Source organism: Piliocolobus tephrosceles, chromosome 1 (genome assembly GCF_002776525.5).
Source record: "Piliocolobus tephrosceles isolate RC106 chromosome 1, ASM277652v3, whole genome shotgun sequence".
Taxonomy (NCBI): domain Eukaryota; kingdom Metazoa; phylum Chordata; class Mammalia; order Primates; family Cercopithecidae; genus Piliocolobus; species Piliocolobus tephrosceles.
In genome coordinates this window covers 97,165,807-97,183,642 of record NC_045434.1, presented here as the reverse complement: position 1 = coordinate 97,183,642, position 17,836 = coordinate 97,165,807, and positions in this window count along the sequence as shown.

Genomic DNA, 17,836 nt, shown 5'->3' with positions numbered 1-17,836 from the left:
CAGGCCAACATTCAAATTCAGGAAATACAGAGAACGCCACAAAGATACTCCTCCAGAAGAGCAACTCCAAGACACATAATTGCCAGATTCACCAAAGTTGAAATGAAGGAAAAAATCTTAAGGGCAGCCAGAGAGAAAGGTCGGGTTACCCACAAAGGGAAGCCCATCAGACTAACAGCAGATCTCTTGGCAGAAACTCTCCAAACCAGAAGAGAGTGGGGGCCAATATTCAACATTCTTAAAGAAAAGAATTTTCAACCCAGAATTTCATATCCAGCCAAACTAAGTTTCATAAGTGAAGGAGAAATAAAATCCTTTACAGATAAGCAAATGCTTAGAGATTTTGTCACCACCAGGCCTGCCTTACAAGAGACCCTGAAGGAAGCCCTAAACATGGAAAGGAACAACCGGTACCAGCCATTGCAAAAACATACCAAAATGTAAAGACCATCGAGGCTAGGAAGAAACTGCATCAACTAACGAGCAAAATAACCAGTTAATATCATAATGGCAGGATCAAGTTCACACATAACAATATTCACCTTAAATGTAAATGGACTAAATGCTCCAAATAAAAGACACAGACTGGCAAACTGGATAAAGAGTCAAGATCCATCAATCTGCTGTATTCAGGAGACCCATCTCACATGCAGAGACATATATAGGCTCAAAATAAAGGGATGGAGGAAGATCTACCAAGCAAATGGAGAACAAAAAAAAGCAGGGGTTGCAATCCTAGTCTCTGATAAAATAGACTTTAAACCACCAAAGATCAAAAGAGACAAAGAAGGCCATTACATAATGGTAAAGGGATCAATTCAACAGGAAGAGCTAACTATCCTAAATATATAAGCACCCAATACAGGAGCACCCAGATTCATAGCAAGTCCTTAGAGACTTACAAAGAGACTTAGACTGCCACAGAATAATAATAGGAGACTTCAACACCCCACTATCAACATTAGACAGATCAATGAGACAGAAAGTTAACAAGAATATCCAGGAATTGAACTCATCTCTGCAGCAAGCAGACCAAATAGACATCAACAGAACTCTCCACCCCAAATCAACAGAATATACATTCTTCTCAGCACCACATCACACTTATTCCAAAATTGACCACATAATTGGAAGTAAAGCACTCCTCAGCAAATGTACAAGAACAGAGATTATAACAAACTGTCTCTCAGCCCACAGTGCAATCAAACTAGAACTCAGGACTAAGAAACTCAATCAAAACCGCTCAACTACATGGAAACTGAATAACCTGCTCCTGAATGACTACTGGGTACATAACAAAATGAAGGCAGAAATAAAGATGTGCTTTGAAACCAATGATAACAAAGACACAACATACCAGAATCTCTGGGACACATTTAAAGCACTGTGTAGAGGGAAATTTATAGCACTAAATGCCCACAAAAGAAAGCAGGAAAGATGTAAAATTGACACCTTAAAATCACAATTAAAAGAACTAGAGAAGCAAGAGCAAACACATTCAAAAGCTAGCAGAAGGCAAGAAATAACCAAGATCAGAGCAGAACTGAAGGAGATAGAGACACAAAAAACCCTCCAAAAAATCAATGAATCCAGGATCTGGTTTTTTGAAAAGATCAACAAAATTGACAGACCGCTAGCAAGACTAATAAAGAAGAAAAGAGAGAAGAATCAAATAGACACAATAAAAAATGATAAAGGGGATATCACCACCGACCCCACAGAAATACAAACTACCATCAGAGAATACTATAAACACCTCTATGCAAATCAACTAGAAAATCTAGAAGAAATGGATAATTTCCTGGACACGTACACTCTCCCAAGACTAAACCAGGAAGAAGCTGAATCCCTGAATAGACCAATAGCAGGCTCTGAAATTGAGGCAATAATTAATAGCCTACCAACCAAAAAAAGTCCAGGACCAGACAGACTCATAGCTGAATTCTTTCAGAGGTACAAGAAGGAGCTGGTACCATTCCTTCTGAAACTATTCCAATCAATAGAAAAAGAGGGAATCCTCCCTAATTCATTTTATGAGGCCAACATCATCCTGATACCAAAGACTGGCAGAGACACAACAAAAAAAGAGAATTTTAAATCAATATCCCTGATGAACATCAATGAAAAATCCTCAATAAAATACTGGCAAACCGGATCCAGCAGCACATCAAAAAGCTTATCCACCATGATCAAGTGGGCTTCATCCCTGGGATGAAAGGCTGGTGCAACATATGCAAATCAATAAACGTAATCCAGCATATAAACAGAACCAAAGACAAAAACCACATGATTATCTCCATAGATGCAGAAAAGGCCTTTGACAAAATTCAACAGCCCTTCATGCTAAAAGCGCTCAACAAATTCGGTATTGATGGAACGTATCTCAAAATAATAAGAGCTATTTATGACAGACCCACAGCCAATATCATACTGAATGGGCAAGAACTAGAAACATTCCCTTTGAAAACTGGCACAAGACACGGATGCCCTCTCTCACCACTCCTATTCAACATAGTGTTGGAAGTTCTGGCTAGGGCAATCAGGCAAGAGAAAGAAATCAAGGGTATTCAGTTAGGAAAAGAAGAAGTCAAATTGTCCCTGTTTGCAGATGACATGCTTGTATATTTAGAAAACCCCATTGTCTCAGCCCAAAATCTCCTTAAGCTGATAAGAAACTTCAGCAAAGTCTCAGGATACAAAATTAATGTGCGAAAATCACAAGCATTCTTATACATCAGTAACAGACAAACAGAGAGCCAAATCATGAATGAACTTCCATTCACAATTGCTTCACAGAGAATAAAATACCTAGGAATCCAACTTACAAGGAACGTAAAGGACCTCTTCAAGGAGAACTACAAACCACTGCTCAGCGAAATAAAAGAAGACACAAACAAATGGAAGAACATACCATGCTCATGGATAGCAAGAATCAATATCGTGCAAATGGCCATTCTGCCCAAGGTAATTTATAGATTCAATGCCATCCCCATCAAGCTACCAATGACTTTCTTCACAGAATTGGAAAATACTGCTTTAAAGTTCATATGGAACCAAAAAAGACCCCACATTACCAAGACAATCCTAAGTCAAAAGAACAAAGCTGGAGGCATCATGCTACCTGACTTCAAACTATACTACAAGGCTACAGTAACCAAAACAGCATGGTACTGGTACCAAAACAGAGATATAGACCAATGGAACAGAACAGAGTCCTCAGAAATAATACCACACATCTATAGCCATCTGATCTTTGATAAACATGAGAAGAACAAGAAATGGGGAAAGGATTCCCTATTTAATTAATGGTGCTGGGAAAATTGGCTAGCCATAAGTAGAAAGCTGAAACTGGATCCTTTCCTTACTCCTTATACGAAAATTAATTCAAGATGGATTAGAGACTTAAATGTTAGACGTAATACCATAAAAACCCTAGAAGAAAACCTAGGGAATACCATTCAGGACATAGGCTTGGGCAAGGATTTCATGTCTAAAACACCAAAAGCAACGACAACAAAAACCAAAATTGACAAATGGGATCTAATTAAACTAAAGAGCTTCTGCACAGCAAAAGAAACTACCATCAGAGTGAACAGGCAACCTACAGAATGGGAGAAAATTTTTGCAATCTACTCATCTGACAAAGGGCTAATTTCCAGAATCTACAAAGAACTCAAACAAATTTACAAGAAAAAGACAAACAACCCCATCCAAAAGTGGGCAAAGGATATGAACAGACATTTCTCAAAAGAAGACATTCATACAGCCCACAGACACATGAAAAAATGCTTGTCATCACTGGCCATCAGAGGAATGCAAATCAAAACCACAATGAGATACCATCTCACACCAGTTAGAATGGCAATCATTAAAAAGTCAGGAAACAACAGGTGTTGGAGAGTATGTGGAGAAATAGGAACACTTTTACACTGTTGGTGGGATTGTAAAGTAGTTCAACCATTATGGAAAACAGTGTGGCGATTCCTCAAGGATCTAGAACTAGAAGTACCATATGACCCAGCTATCCCATTACTGGGTATATACTCAAAGGATTATAAATCATGCTGCTATAAAGACACATGCACACGTATGTTTATTGCGGCACTATTCACAATAGCAAAGACTTGGAATCAACCCAAATATCCATCAATGACAGACTGGATTAATAAAATGTGGCACATATACACCATGGAATACTATGCAGCCATAAAAAAGGGTGAGTTTGTGTCCTTTGTAGGGACATGGATGCAGCTGGAAACTATCATTCTCAGCAAACTATCACAAGAACAGAAAACCAAACATCGCATGTTCTCACTCATAGGTGGGAACTGAGCAATGAGATCACTTGGACTTGGGAAGGGGAACATCACACACTGGGGCCTATCACAGGGAGGGGGTTGGGCGGAGGGATTGCATTGGGAATTATACCTGATGTAAATGATGAGTTGATGGGTGCTGACGAGTTGATGGGTGCAGCACACCAACATGGCACAAGTATACATATGTAACAAACCTGCACGTTATGCACATGTACCCTAGAACTTAAAGTATAATAAAAAAATAAATACTGCCTGGTTATAAAAAGTATATGCATTTTCCATTACATATACACGTTAATTTGTTAATTTTATGTAATTTTAATATATGTATTCTTAAATAAGATTGATATACAGTTTTCTTATACTCTTCTTGTCTGAAATTTGTAACAGTGTTATATTAGCAATGTAAAATAGTCGTTTAGCTTTTTATTTTTTTCTATATTCTGAAACAGTTGGTGTATGTTGGGAATGCTCTATTTCTTAATAATAAGCTAGAATTTAGGCTGGGCACGGTGGCTCACACCTGTAATCCTAGCCCTTTGGGAGGCCGACACCGGCAGGTTGCCTGAGGTCAGGAGTTCGAGACCAGCTTGGCCAACATGGTGAAACCCTGTCTCTACTAAAAATACAAAAATTAGCCGTGCATGGTGGCAGGCACCTGTAATTGCAGCTACTTGGGAGGTTGAGGCAGGAGAATTGCTTGTACTTGGGAGGCGGAGGTTGCAGTGAGCTGAGATCGTGCCACTGCATTTCAGCCTGGGTGACAGAGTGAGACTCTATTTCAAAAAAAAAAAAAAAAAAAAAAAGCTAGAATTTATCAATAATCCATCTGGGTCTAGTGCATTTTAAAGTGGAACGAATTTCCTCTTTAAACATTTTCATTTCTCCTATGGTATAGGTCTTTTAAAAATTTATTCCTATTCTTTCTAAAGAAATCACCTTTTTCCTAGAAATTGTCCAATTTATTTAGGTTTTCATTTTATTGTACAAACTTACATGTAGTATCCTCTCTATAATTCTGTTTTTTTTTTCTAATTTCTATTATTATTTATTTACACCATTTTACTCTTCCTCTGATCAAACATATGATCTATTTTATTGATCTTTTTCAGTAAACAGTGCTGGCTTTTAATACTTGAGTCTACTGATAGATCTTATAGTCTTAATATTTTAATAATATTTGATTTTATCTTCATTATTTCTTGTATGCCATTTGTTTTGTTTTGCATATCCTTAGTTCTTTGAATTAAAATGCAGATTATTTTTAAAGTTACAATTTTTTAATGAATGTATTTATAATTATAAATGTTTTTGTGTGTACTCTTTGCACATTTCCAAAGTCTTGCTATGTGTTACTCTAACTCATTCTAGGTTTAAATTATAATATTCATTTTAACATTAAAAATTTGTTTTTTATTGACAAATATAAATTGCATATATTTATGGTACACAACATGACATCCTGAAATATGTATGGGTTATTTAGCTCACACATTTTTGTGGTAAGAACACTTAAAATCTATGCTTTTAGCAATTTTCAATTCAAAGGATACAAATTTTCAGACAAGAGGAATAAGTTTAAGAGATCTATTGTACAGCATGGTGATTATAATTAATAACAATGTACTGTATACTTGAAAATCACTAAAGAGTGTTTTGGGGAGGTAGAAGAAGAATGTCATTTGTTAGTTTTAAATTTCCAATTGAGTATGACACATATGATGGCAGTTTTCTGGAATTTGTTAAAATTTACTTTGTTGCTGATAAACGGTGAAATATACATGTTTTTCCTGTGAATAGCCACCTATTCTTGGTTTACATATAAGCATATGCATGTGTATGTGTCTGTGTGTATATAGTTAATACTTTTAAATGTTTTTAGCTGTATCATTCTCTGTTTCTTTAAAAAGATTATTTGATCTCTTGTTTTCAGTGAGAGCTGTTTCATAGTACTATAACTGTGCATTGGGTCATCTCTTATTGTGGTTCCTTTTTTTACTTCTTTTCAAATCTGTGTTGCTCGTATGTACAATTTTGTGACTGGTATTTATGATTTTAAATAAGTACTAATATAAAACATTGCTATATAAAATATGTATGCTTCTATGTTATTTCAGTTATTAATATAAATATACCTTTTCCTCTTTCTTAAATGCATTTGGCTTTGAATTCTATTGTGTTTGCTCTCAACATTGTTATGCTAGTTTTCTTTTGTCTTATTACTTGTCTGATATTTTCTTTCCTATCTTATGTTTACCTTATTGTGTCATTCTGTTTTCAGCATCTCTCTTGTAAACAGCATATAGTTTTATTGTATTAACATAGAGAATCTCTGAGTTTTAATAGATTAGATTTACCTAAGCACATGAATATAATTACTGACATGTTTGGACTTATTTCTGAGGTTTCAATTTAGAATTCTATATGATTTCCTTCTCCCCCCATCTATCTTGTTTGGGTTGACAAAATTTTATTTATTTTAGTATTTATCTTCTAATAATTTAGAAGTTAAGTATTCTATTCCTCAAGTGATTATCCTCATATATTAACATACATGACAAACATTTATTTGTTTAATAATGCCTCAAATTAATCAATCAAGCAAATTAGCTAGTTTTAATTCTCTAGGAAATGTATCTATTATCATTATATTAATATTTTGATTCTGGATACCAGATTATTATTTAATAAATGTTTCACAATAATAACATTTAATTTAAAATGAATTTTAGATGGTTCAGTATCCAACAAGATGGAGTTAGGAAGGTAAGAAATCCTCTTCCTAAAAAACAACTATGGAGCTGGACAAAATTGTCAAAAATAACCGCTTCAGTACTCTAGAAATTTACCATAAGCATACCACAAACGTTGAAACTTTTATTCTTGAAAAGCAACTGAACTTTGTGTAAGAACAGCATGAGTCTGTGATAGTCTTGCCTGGGGTTCTCCCACTCCCCACTCCCAGGTCTGTTAGCATACCATGGAACAGGCCATGAAATCAGAAACTTTGCATCCACAGCTGGAAGGACTCATTTGATTAGAAGCACTGCTAGGTGATTCCAGTGGCAAGCGAACTGGAAGGGCTAATGTCTTTACTAGCCTGAAGCTATGCTGCTGTTTGGAGCAACTCACAGACTAGCAGACTAGCCAGGAATTTAAACAGGAATACTAGAAAAGTGAGACTGCCATAAAGAATTTGATAAAGGCTTCCTATTTCTTGGTTTGACTGGAGGCTGTGTGTATATGCAGCTGAGACTGGAGTGGGCCCAAAGAACTAAAGGAAAACATCTTTACAGAATTAAAGAAAAGGGTGCTGGGAATGACTCAATAAATAGAGAATCTCAATAATGAGATATAAATTATTTTAAAAAGAACCAAAGTTATATTCTGGAGTTTAAAAGTACAATAATCAAAAGAAAAAAAAAAGTGACTACAGGGTCTTCACATCAGATTTGTGATGGCGGAAAAATAATCGATGTACTCTAAGATAGATAAAAAGAAATTACCTAATCTGAATAACAGAGAAAAAAAATTTAAAAAGCATGAACAGATTTCAGAGACCTTTGAGACAGATCAAACATACTAACATACATTTGATGGGTGTCTCTGAAGGAAAGGAGAGAAAAGAAGATAAAAATAATTTGCAGAAATGGGCAGAATTTATTATTTATTATCTTATATTAAGATATATAATAAAATATAAGATATTATATATAACATAAGATATACATCTTAAAAAGGATACTGAAGTATCTCAGAGAATTGAAAGTATTGTTTAAATTGATTAATGCGAAGAAGGGTGGTGATGTGACTATGCTTTTATTCCTTAGCAACTGAATCTGTGAATCTGCTCCCTGGCTCTTTGCTGTTAACATGACGTGGAAATCTCAGCTTCTGTGCTCTCCACTCCATATTCCAGACTCCTAGGAGAGAATTTTATTATCTCAGCTTGGGTGCTGTGTCTGCTCCTACATCATCAGCTGTGATGAGGTGGCAGAGTTTAATAGTCTAGGTATTACCGCTGGGCCCACTTGTTGGAAATGACCCAATGTCATATCCATTTACTGGATTTCAAGATTCTGTCCTCTGCCACTGTTTCCCAGAATCTAGGCTGTTTTGGGTTATGCTCATTATTTTTCTATTTTGTTGTAGGTCTTATGAGTGGATGTTCAACTTCTGCACCTTGTCTCTTATTTCTTATCATTATCTCATACTTTTCAGCTTTGTTTTTTCAGGGTAAAAGTTTAAGGCTTGATGTTATAGCACACTATTTGCTTTGTGTTTGAGTCCAGGTTATTATTCAGCATATATATATTCTAAATTCTTGTTTTTTTAATGGGTAAAATATCATCTTGTACCTCTCGACGGTATTATAGTCTTATGTTAAATCTCTGTTATTTTTACTCTTTGCTTTGTTTCATTTGGTATAAGTGCTATTGTTTACTGAGTTTTGTGTTTGTCTTCTATGTTCTTGGCTTTTGTGAATATTTGGAGATTTTTGGTTGTTTGTTCACCTTTATAACTGAGGTACTGTCTCAGTCTGCCTGCTATACTTATTTTGATATATCATTCTGGGAAGAGGCAACATAATGTTGCTCTGTAAAAGAGGGTGAGGGGCAGGCAATATTTGCCATTAAGTGCTGATACTTCTTTAAATATTCTAGGAGTGGAGATCTGCCATCTTTCCAAAGTGTTGTCAGACACCTGGGATGCTTGCCTTGTCTGTCAACTTGGAAGCCCACATACTTGCTGCTTCCTGCTATTGCAGGAAGGGACTAGGGATGTGTATCCATCTGTTAGTTTCTGTGGGTACTTCAGTAATTACCTCCTGCGTGTCCTGGAACACCTCCCGCTCTCTCCAATCATTGCACACATTGGTGCTATCTCCACCCTGTGAAGCAATATCATTTTGTGTGTACTGTGGCTTCTGGTTTGCTTCTAATATCCAATTTTGTCAACTTTCAACTGCTTAAAAAAGAGATTAAAAATTTTATTAGACATCTGAGTAGTCCCTCTCTTTCTGTTTTACTGCAAAGTGACAGTGGGAAAGGAAGGCTATATAATCTACCATCTTGAAAACTGTTCTGGGGCTATCTCTAAAATATTAAACCATAAACTCAGTAAAATAGCTTAATTATTCACTTATTTTTCTTCCTTTTCAATATTTAAAAGAATTTAAGTATAATAGAGTCTTCTTATAAAATATTTAAAAATATGTCAGTAAGGTCGGGTGCGGTGACTCATGCCTGTGACCCCAGGATTTTGGGAGGCCGAGGCGGGTGGATCACCTGAGGTTAGGAGTTCAAGACCAGCCTGACCAACATGGAGAAACCTCATTTCTAGTAAAAATACAAGATTAGCTGGGCCTGGTGGTGCCTGCCTATAATTCCAGTTACTTGGGAGGCTGAGGCAGGCGAATCACTTAAACCCGGGAGGCAGAAGTTGTGGTGAGCCGAGATTGCACCATTGCACTCCAGCCTGGGCAACAAGAGCTAAACTCCATCTAAAAAATATATATGTAAGGAATTTGAGCTTATATATTCTTTTTTTGTCTCCCTTCTCCTAAATTTATTTTACCATTCTCCAATATAACCTAGGGGTACATCTATTCAGTCTTTCTCTCAGCATTCATAAAGATGTGCATGCACATGCATGCACACCACACAAACACACACACACACACACACACACAAGCTTACAAATGGGGAGATACGATTGCTCCTTTCATTTAATAATATATTGTTTCTTCCCATGTTACTGCATAGAAATCTTTTTCTTTTCTAAGATTATATAATATTCCATAATGTAAGTAAGCCATCAATTATTGTATTTTCCCCATATTTATGTGCAATTAGGCTTATTTATTCATTTATTAACAGTTCAACAGATACCTATTGAGCATCCAAAATTCTACTTGCTTGCTGTGTAGTTTTGAGCATATTTATTAACCTACCATTTTTTTGCATCTATAAGATAAGAATAACCATATTATCTACATTATAGAGATAGAGGAATAAAGAGTTAACATAAACAAAGTGCTTAGCAAAGTGACACACAGTAAAGTCTCAATAATTGCTAACTGTTATTATTATTCATATATATTAGGGACTTTGTTACTTTTGGGGTGGTAGTGAACTCAAAGTCCATAAAGCTACATTTTGAGATGGTGGGTGATACAACAATGACAACAACAGCAACAACTAACACCCCAGTTGCATGGCTATGTTATTGTAAACTGTGACAACTAATATAAAGAATAAATAATTGTTTCTTCAGACTATAAGTGATATGAGAAAGTAAAACAGAGGAGCTCAATTTCGGTTGTGGTTATGTGGAATGGGAAAGATGTATCTGAGGAAATCGCATCTAAGTTGAGTCCTGTAGGATTTCTTAGCGTCAGCATGGAACAGTGTAGTGGGGAAGGAGCATGGGATACATTCCAGGCAGATGACTTTCAACTATGAGGAGGCTGTTACAGGTTGAGTTGTGTCCCCAGCAATTTCATATGTTGCAGTTCTCAGTCCCAGTACTTCAGAATGACTATTTGGAGACAGGACCTTTAAAGAGAAAATGGAGGTAAAATGAGGTCATGTAATTGGGCTCCAATCCAATATGACTGGTATTCTCATTAGAAGAGATTAGGACACAGACACACATAGAGAAAACATCAGGTGAAGACACAGGGAAAAGATGGCCACTGACAAGCCAAGGAGAGGCCTCAGAAGAAAATCCTGCCCACACTTTGATCTCAGACATCCAGCCTCCAGAACTGAAAGGAAATACACTTCTGATGTGAAGCCACCCAATCTGTAGTACTTAGAGCAGCCCCAGCAAACTAATGTAGAGGTCAAATTCTTTATCCAGCTTCCTTTTCATTATTCGAATGGCTTCTTGGAAATTCTTTCAATTTTCTCCTCTCTATTCTTGATCTGCTGCCTGAAGTAACCATTTTGTTTTCATGGTCATAGCAATTTTGCTGGCTAATGGATCTTCCATCTGAACTTTAAGGTTATTTATTTCCTTTTTAGGTTTGTTTTCTCCTACAAACTCTATCATGCCCAGGTTACTGCTCCCATAGTTAACATTGTGCTATGAGGCTCCAGCCAGCCTGTGCTCACAAGAGCTCTTTGGGTCCACCGTTTTCCTGTATATTTCTTCTACCAGCTTCTCTCACAGGCCTGGATTTTGCTAACAACAGAGGCCTTGCAGAGTTCGTTAGCTGGAATGGACACTGGGATTCTGAGCAGCCCTTTACAACCCTCACTTTCCGTTCCAGCTTTTTTAGCTTGTCATCCTTGGTATTTGAGATGCCTTTCATTTTATCCAACATCTGTGTTATGGCTACCATTTTTTTGCTCTTATAGTCAAGAATCTTGTTAATCATATCTCTTTGTATATATGTATGTATGTTTTTATAACAAGTACCCAGAGTGAAATTGCTAGATTAAAGGCTATATGACTTAACATTCTACTAGATGTTGCTTAATTGCTTAATAAAGACTGTAAAAAATTGACATTCCCACCAAATGGGCATATAAGTGCTTTTTCTCTCATTTCCAGGATTTCCCACCTCATATTTTCAAACTTTAAAGGGTTTGCCAATATGATGCATAAAAAAGTATCATTTTGCTCCTCCATAATTCCCACGGCTAAGCATCTTTCCTTATGTTTACTGGACATTCATATTTCTGATATGAGTAGTCTTTTCAAATGCTTTGCTCATTTTCCTACCATATTATTAATCTATTTTTCAGTGATTTCTAGGAACTCTTTGTATATTAATTAATTTTTGTCTATTTTATTTGATGTGTACCAGATATTTTTCCAAGTTTGTTAATTGATTTTTAACTCTATGGCATTTAAAAAATGTTATTACTTTTTTTTTTTTTTTTTGCTGTATAGAAATTTCAGTTTCTTAGAGAGTAGAATTTTTATGCATTATGTTTTTTTATGTAAGCAAACTTTTCTCACTCAAAGATTATAAATATAATCCTTAAAATTTTAATATTTTTGTCATTTACAAAATCTCTTTTAAAGCTTAAATAATTTTCAGTTCAATTTTATGTATATTGTGAAAGATGATCAACTTTTTTTCTCTTATGTGGGTAGAAAATTGTATATTGAATTTCTTTTACTTATTTAAAATTTTACCTTTAGAATATTTTAAATTCACATGTAAGTGAATTTGCTTCTGGAACTGCTCTTCCTTTTGTCTTTGGTGTATTATCATATAAATAGCACATATTTAAATTAGTATGGTTTTATAGTACATTTTGATGTTTGGCAGGGCAATTCTCCAATCACTCTTTTCCCTCTTTCACGTTTTATTGGTTATTCTTGTGAGCTTGGTCTTCCAGGTGAGTTTTGGAATGCACTTTTTATGTTTCATAAAAAATTATCATGAAAATTTCATTAGAATTTTATTACCTTTGTACTGGTTACTATATTTGTATTATAATAAAATCTGTCAGTCTTACTAACTTAAGACCACCTAAAACACTAACGACCTTAACAACAAAGGAGTTAAGTGAAAAGATATTGGAATACTTCAGAGAGTTTAAAGAACAACTGATTGATTAAAGTAAGGAAAGGTGGTGACGTGATGATTCTTGCATCCTTAGTAGCTGAGTCTGTGGATCTGCTCACTAGGTCTTTGCCATGAATATGACTCAGAGCCTTCAACTATGAGACTCTGTGCTCTCCAGTACGAATTCCAGATTCCTGGGAGAGAGAATTTGATTGTCTCATCATGGGTGCTATGTCTGCCCCTATATCATCAGGTGTGATCAGGCAGCAGAGTTGATAGGAGAGGTATCACCACTGGGTCCCATTATTGGCGACAACCCAAAGTTATACATATTTACTGCATCTCAGGGCAATGTCCTCTGCCACTGTTTCTCTGATTCTAGCTCTTTGAATGATTATTTCTCTAGTTTTTTGTAATTTATCTAAAATATTCTGCCACCTATGGATAGCATTATAATGTAAGTATCCTCCCAAAAATCACATTGTATATGCAATGATAAGTGGAAACAGGAGGAAAAAGAAGAAAAAATATAATCCCTCTTTAGATAGATAAAGAGAAGGGGATGATAATTATATCCAAATAGTAAGCAAGGAAAAATAAAAGGAAAACACAATCTTCATTTATTTTTTTGGTCACAAGACTTTCTTGAATTTTGACTTTTTTCTGACTTCAGTAATTCTATGTTCTCTTTGTCTTAGGACATCATCTGATTGTGATTTTTCTCTCCTGGTGGGTTGATCCTCAATCCTGAGGATCTAAACAACTAGTGTTACTACTTGTTAAGAATTTGGATTGTCTTCTCTTAATATTTAAAATTGTGCATAATAGAACAAAGAATTTTCCTGGCAGCTTGGTGTTGTGGCAGCATTAAGGCATATATGATTTGATCCTAATATGCTGTAATATGTTTTTGGTGGTCAGAGTTTAATATATCCAAGCTTGGCTCACCAATTTAAATAGGAGTGTTTGCAAAAAGAGAGGGGAACATGGTCAGAGCCTCTTCTTTGATCTCCAAGACTGCCTAAGATGTTTAGTTCCCTTTTCAGAATAGCAACCCTATTTCCTGTGGAGAGTTAGTCAGTCACAGAAGCCAAATTCTGCAACTTCCTTCTAGTGGCCCCGTGATTGTCTGTGTACCAAATCTGGAAAATCTTTGTTGTGTTTTCCAGTGTAAGTTTTCTTCTCTTAGGTGTTATAATTTCTATAACACTTAATTATTTACCCTTATTTGTCCTTTATCTTTATTGCCTTATTTGCTTATTTGTGAACTAATGTTCCCTGAATTTTTTTCAAGCTGCCTCAAATCCTTTTTAGAATTAGTCAAGGTAAGTGTAAACAGGTAAAGGTGTCACTCCCACCTCCATGCCTTGGTTGTTGACTATGAGACTGGTCAGAGTTTAATGGCATGCTGTAAGACAGCAGCCTAGCCTGTGTCTCAGAGCTGGCATCATGAGACTTTTGTGGTAGAGTATACCAGCCTTCCCTATCTGGTGGCTCACAAATTCCCGGGGTTCATAAATGTATTCAAGGAAGTTTGTGTGGCTAAAGATAGTAACAAAATTTGGCTAAGTATCTAACAAACTATTTAACATTTTCTAGTTTGCCTTTTGGAAATGGGACAGTTTGTTATTCTTGAGCAGATATAGAGTGAACATTCTCTGCGACTGCTGGCAATTAGATGAATGCACTCAGAAACTCTGTTTAATAGTTTTGACCATTAAACAGTTTTAAATTATTTTATTCATAGTTGCATGCTATTTAATTTATACTCATAATGGACTGTTGATAAATACAAGAAACATAATGAAGCTTGATGTTGAAGTATAAGTTAATGACAATAATTCAGCAAATTCATCTCAAGATGATCTTACCAAATCTTTAAGTGGCATTCAGCTAATCAAAACTCTTATGTGGCACGTTAAGCACTCTCTTTATTAACATAGAAAATTTGTCATGATTGTTTCTAACAATGTGTTACAAAGAGCTACATTTGGGTTCTAAATCAAGCATGATATAATATCAATTTTAAGAATTTATTTATAATATAGTTAAATACTCACATGTAACTTAAAGCAAATTAAGTAGCATGTCACTTGTTAAATGGAAAAATGTCCTTTTATATTATAAATTATTAAAGATAGTGTGAAATGAATCTTTGCATATATAATAATATAGCGATCAAAATTTTAAACTTATTATTTTACTTATTTATCATATTTTATATACAAATTAAAAAACAAAAATTTTCTGCAGCAGCCACAATACACACAGGCGTGCACATACACACACACACATCTCATCGCAAAAGCCTTTTATAAGTCCATAATAATTAGAAAATAATTTGGCCATTTCCCTCCATGGGCATCAGATTATTCCACTCTTTCACGGTGAAATGTGTTCCTCTGTCAGAGGCACTATTATGAAGGATGCCACAATGGTGCATGAGAAATTTAGTATAACCACTAAAGGTGGTGCTGACAGATATGTGATGAGCAGGGAAACAAATCTAAATCCATAATGTGTCTATTCTTGAGGACAAATTGCTACCCTATTTGTATAGAGAATAATGTCATTTTCCATGTCAGAAGTTTAGCATTAAGTAACCAAGTCAGATTTGGTGAGTGGAAGTCCATGCTGGTAAGTCCATGTATACCTCCACCATGGCCTTCAATTTATTAGTTCATTTAGCAGTGAACGTGCTGGCCAGAAAAAGAGCTGTGATTGATAACAACGAAATAGTTCTCCTGATGCTCTGATTATTAAGCATCTCATCTTCAGTGAGGAATTTGTATGAGATATTATGTTCAGATATTTTCAGGCTCTAGGCTCTTTATGAATGGGTCACTCTGAAATAACAGGTGAATGGGATGCATGAATGCTTTTGCTTTATTTATTTTTTTGAGATGGAGTCTCTCTCTGTCTCCCAGGTTGGAGTGCAGTGGCATGATCTCGGCTTACTGCAACCTCCGCCTCATGGGTTCAAGTGATTCTCCTGCCTCAGCCTCCTGAGTAGCTGGGATTACAGGTGCCCACGACCATGCCCGGCTAATATTTTTTGTATTTCTAGTAGAGATGGGGTTTCATCATGTTGGCCAGGCTGGTCTCAAACTCCGGACCTTGTGGTCTGCCTGCCTCGGCCTCCCAGAGTGGTGGGATTGCAGGCGTGAGAAATGGTGCCTGGCCCCCTTCTTTGTTTTTGTGGAACTTACTCCATAGGCCTTACTAAAACATGGAAAGTACTTGCTACTTCTTAATGAAACCATTCCTATAAACTTTATAAAATTAATCAGGGAAGAAGGGAAGGGGGTTAAGCTTGCAGCCCATTCATCAATAATCATTATGTGAGCTTGCTCTCTGACATGTTTCCTCATAACTGTTTGGTGTCTATTGTCCTAGAATCATGTAGGCCTGTTACAAGATTATAGTTACTCTTAAATGCTCTATAGATAACAACTTGAACATTATGAATTGTTGTTTTTCCTTTGAGGTGTTCTTTCAGGTCCTTCTTATTAATGAAACTACTGACATCATTTGGTCTGAAGGACCCCATGGGGAGCTAACTCACCAAATAATACAATTTCCACATACTGATGATTTCATCCCCTTTACCCCTACCAGTCTATGACCCCAATTTTCCAGACTTTTGCCTCCCATGAGCCCCTTAAAAGGCACAGCCAAGAACCCCTCAGGGAGATGAATTTGAAGGTCTCATCTCATCTCCTTGCTTGGCCACCCTGAAATTAAACTCTTTCTCTGCTGTAAATCCTGCTGTCTCAGTGTATTGGTATGTTACTGAAGCAGGTATATGAACCTATTGGCCCTGTAACATTGTTTTCAGGACCTATCTGCATGACATTGTCAGTGTAGTGAACTGGTGTAAGGTCTTGAGGGATGATTAAATGGTCAAGGCCCCTATAGATTAAATTGTTGCCAAATGGTGTTACAAAATGTAATATTGGAGAATTGATTTGAGGACATTCCTGTGTACTGGGATTTGTATAAGTCTGTGTATGGCAGATCTATTTAGAGCATCCCCCAAGCCAAGAATAACTCAAGTATCAAACAGCATACATGATAAATATATTGTGAAATATGTGTATAAATTACAGCTATACACTATCAAAAAATAGATGAATTTCAAAAACATAATGTTGAGCCAAATAAGCCAGGCATAGAATAACATATATAATTTCATTCATAAAAGGCTAAACACATGCAAAACTACTAAAGTAGAAGTTTAATGTAAAATACATAATGTAGAACTTAAATTATTTCTGAAATGAAAGTTGAAAGGGAAAATAAAAGTTCAAATTAGCTAGGACTGGCAAATACCCTTAGGGCCAAAGTAGCTTCCATATTAATTTCTCTCTTTGGGTTTCTAGTTTACCTTCAGTTTTGGCCTTGTAATTGTTTTAGAATCCTCCCCTCCCCCCCCCCCCCCCTCCCATCCCCTCCCCTCTCCTCCCCTCCCTCTTTTTTTTGTTTTTGTTGTTGCTGTTGTTGTTGTTGAGATGAAGTCTCGCTCTGTCACCCAGGCTGGAGTGCAGTGGCGTGATCTCGACTCACTGCAAGCTCCACCTCCTGGGTTCACACCTTTTTCCTGCCTCAGCCTCCTGAGTAGCTGGGACTACAGGCGCCTGCCACCACACCCGGCTAATTTTTTGTGTTTTTAGTAGAGATGGGGTTTCACCATGTTAGTCAGGATGGTCTCGATCTCCTGACCTTGTGATCTGCCCACCTTGGCCTCTCAAAGTGCTGGGATTACAGGCGTGAGCCACTGCGCCCAGCTTGCTTGCCTTCCTTCCTTCCTCCCTCCCTTCCTCCCTGCCTCCTCCCTCCCTTCCTTCCTTCTTCCTTTTTCCTTCCTTCCTTCCTTCCTTCCTTCCTTCCTTCCTTCCTTCCTTCCTTTCTCTCTCTCTCTCTCCCTTCCTTCCTTCCTTTCCTTCTTTCTTTCTTTCTTTCTTTCTTTCTTTCTTTCTTTCTTTCTTTC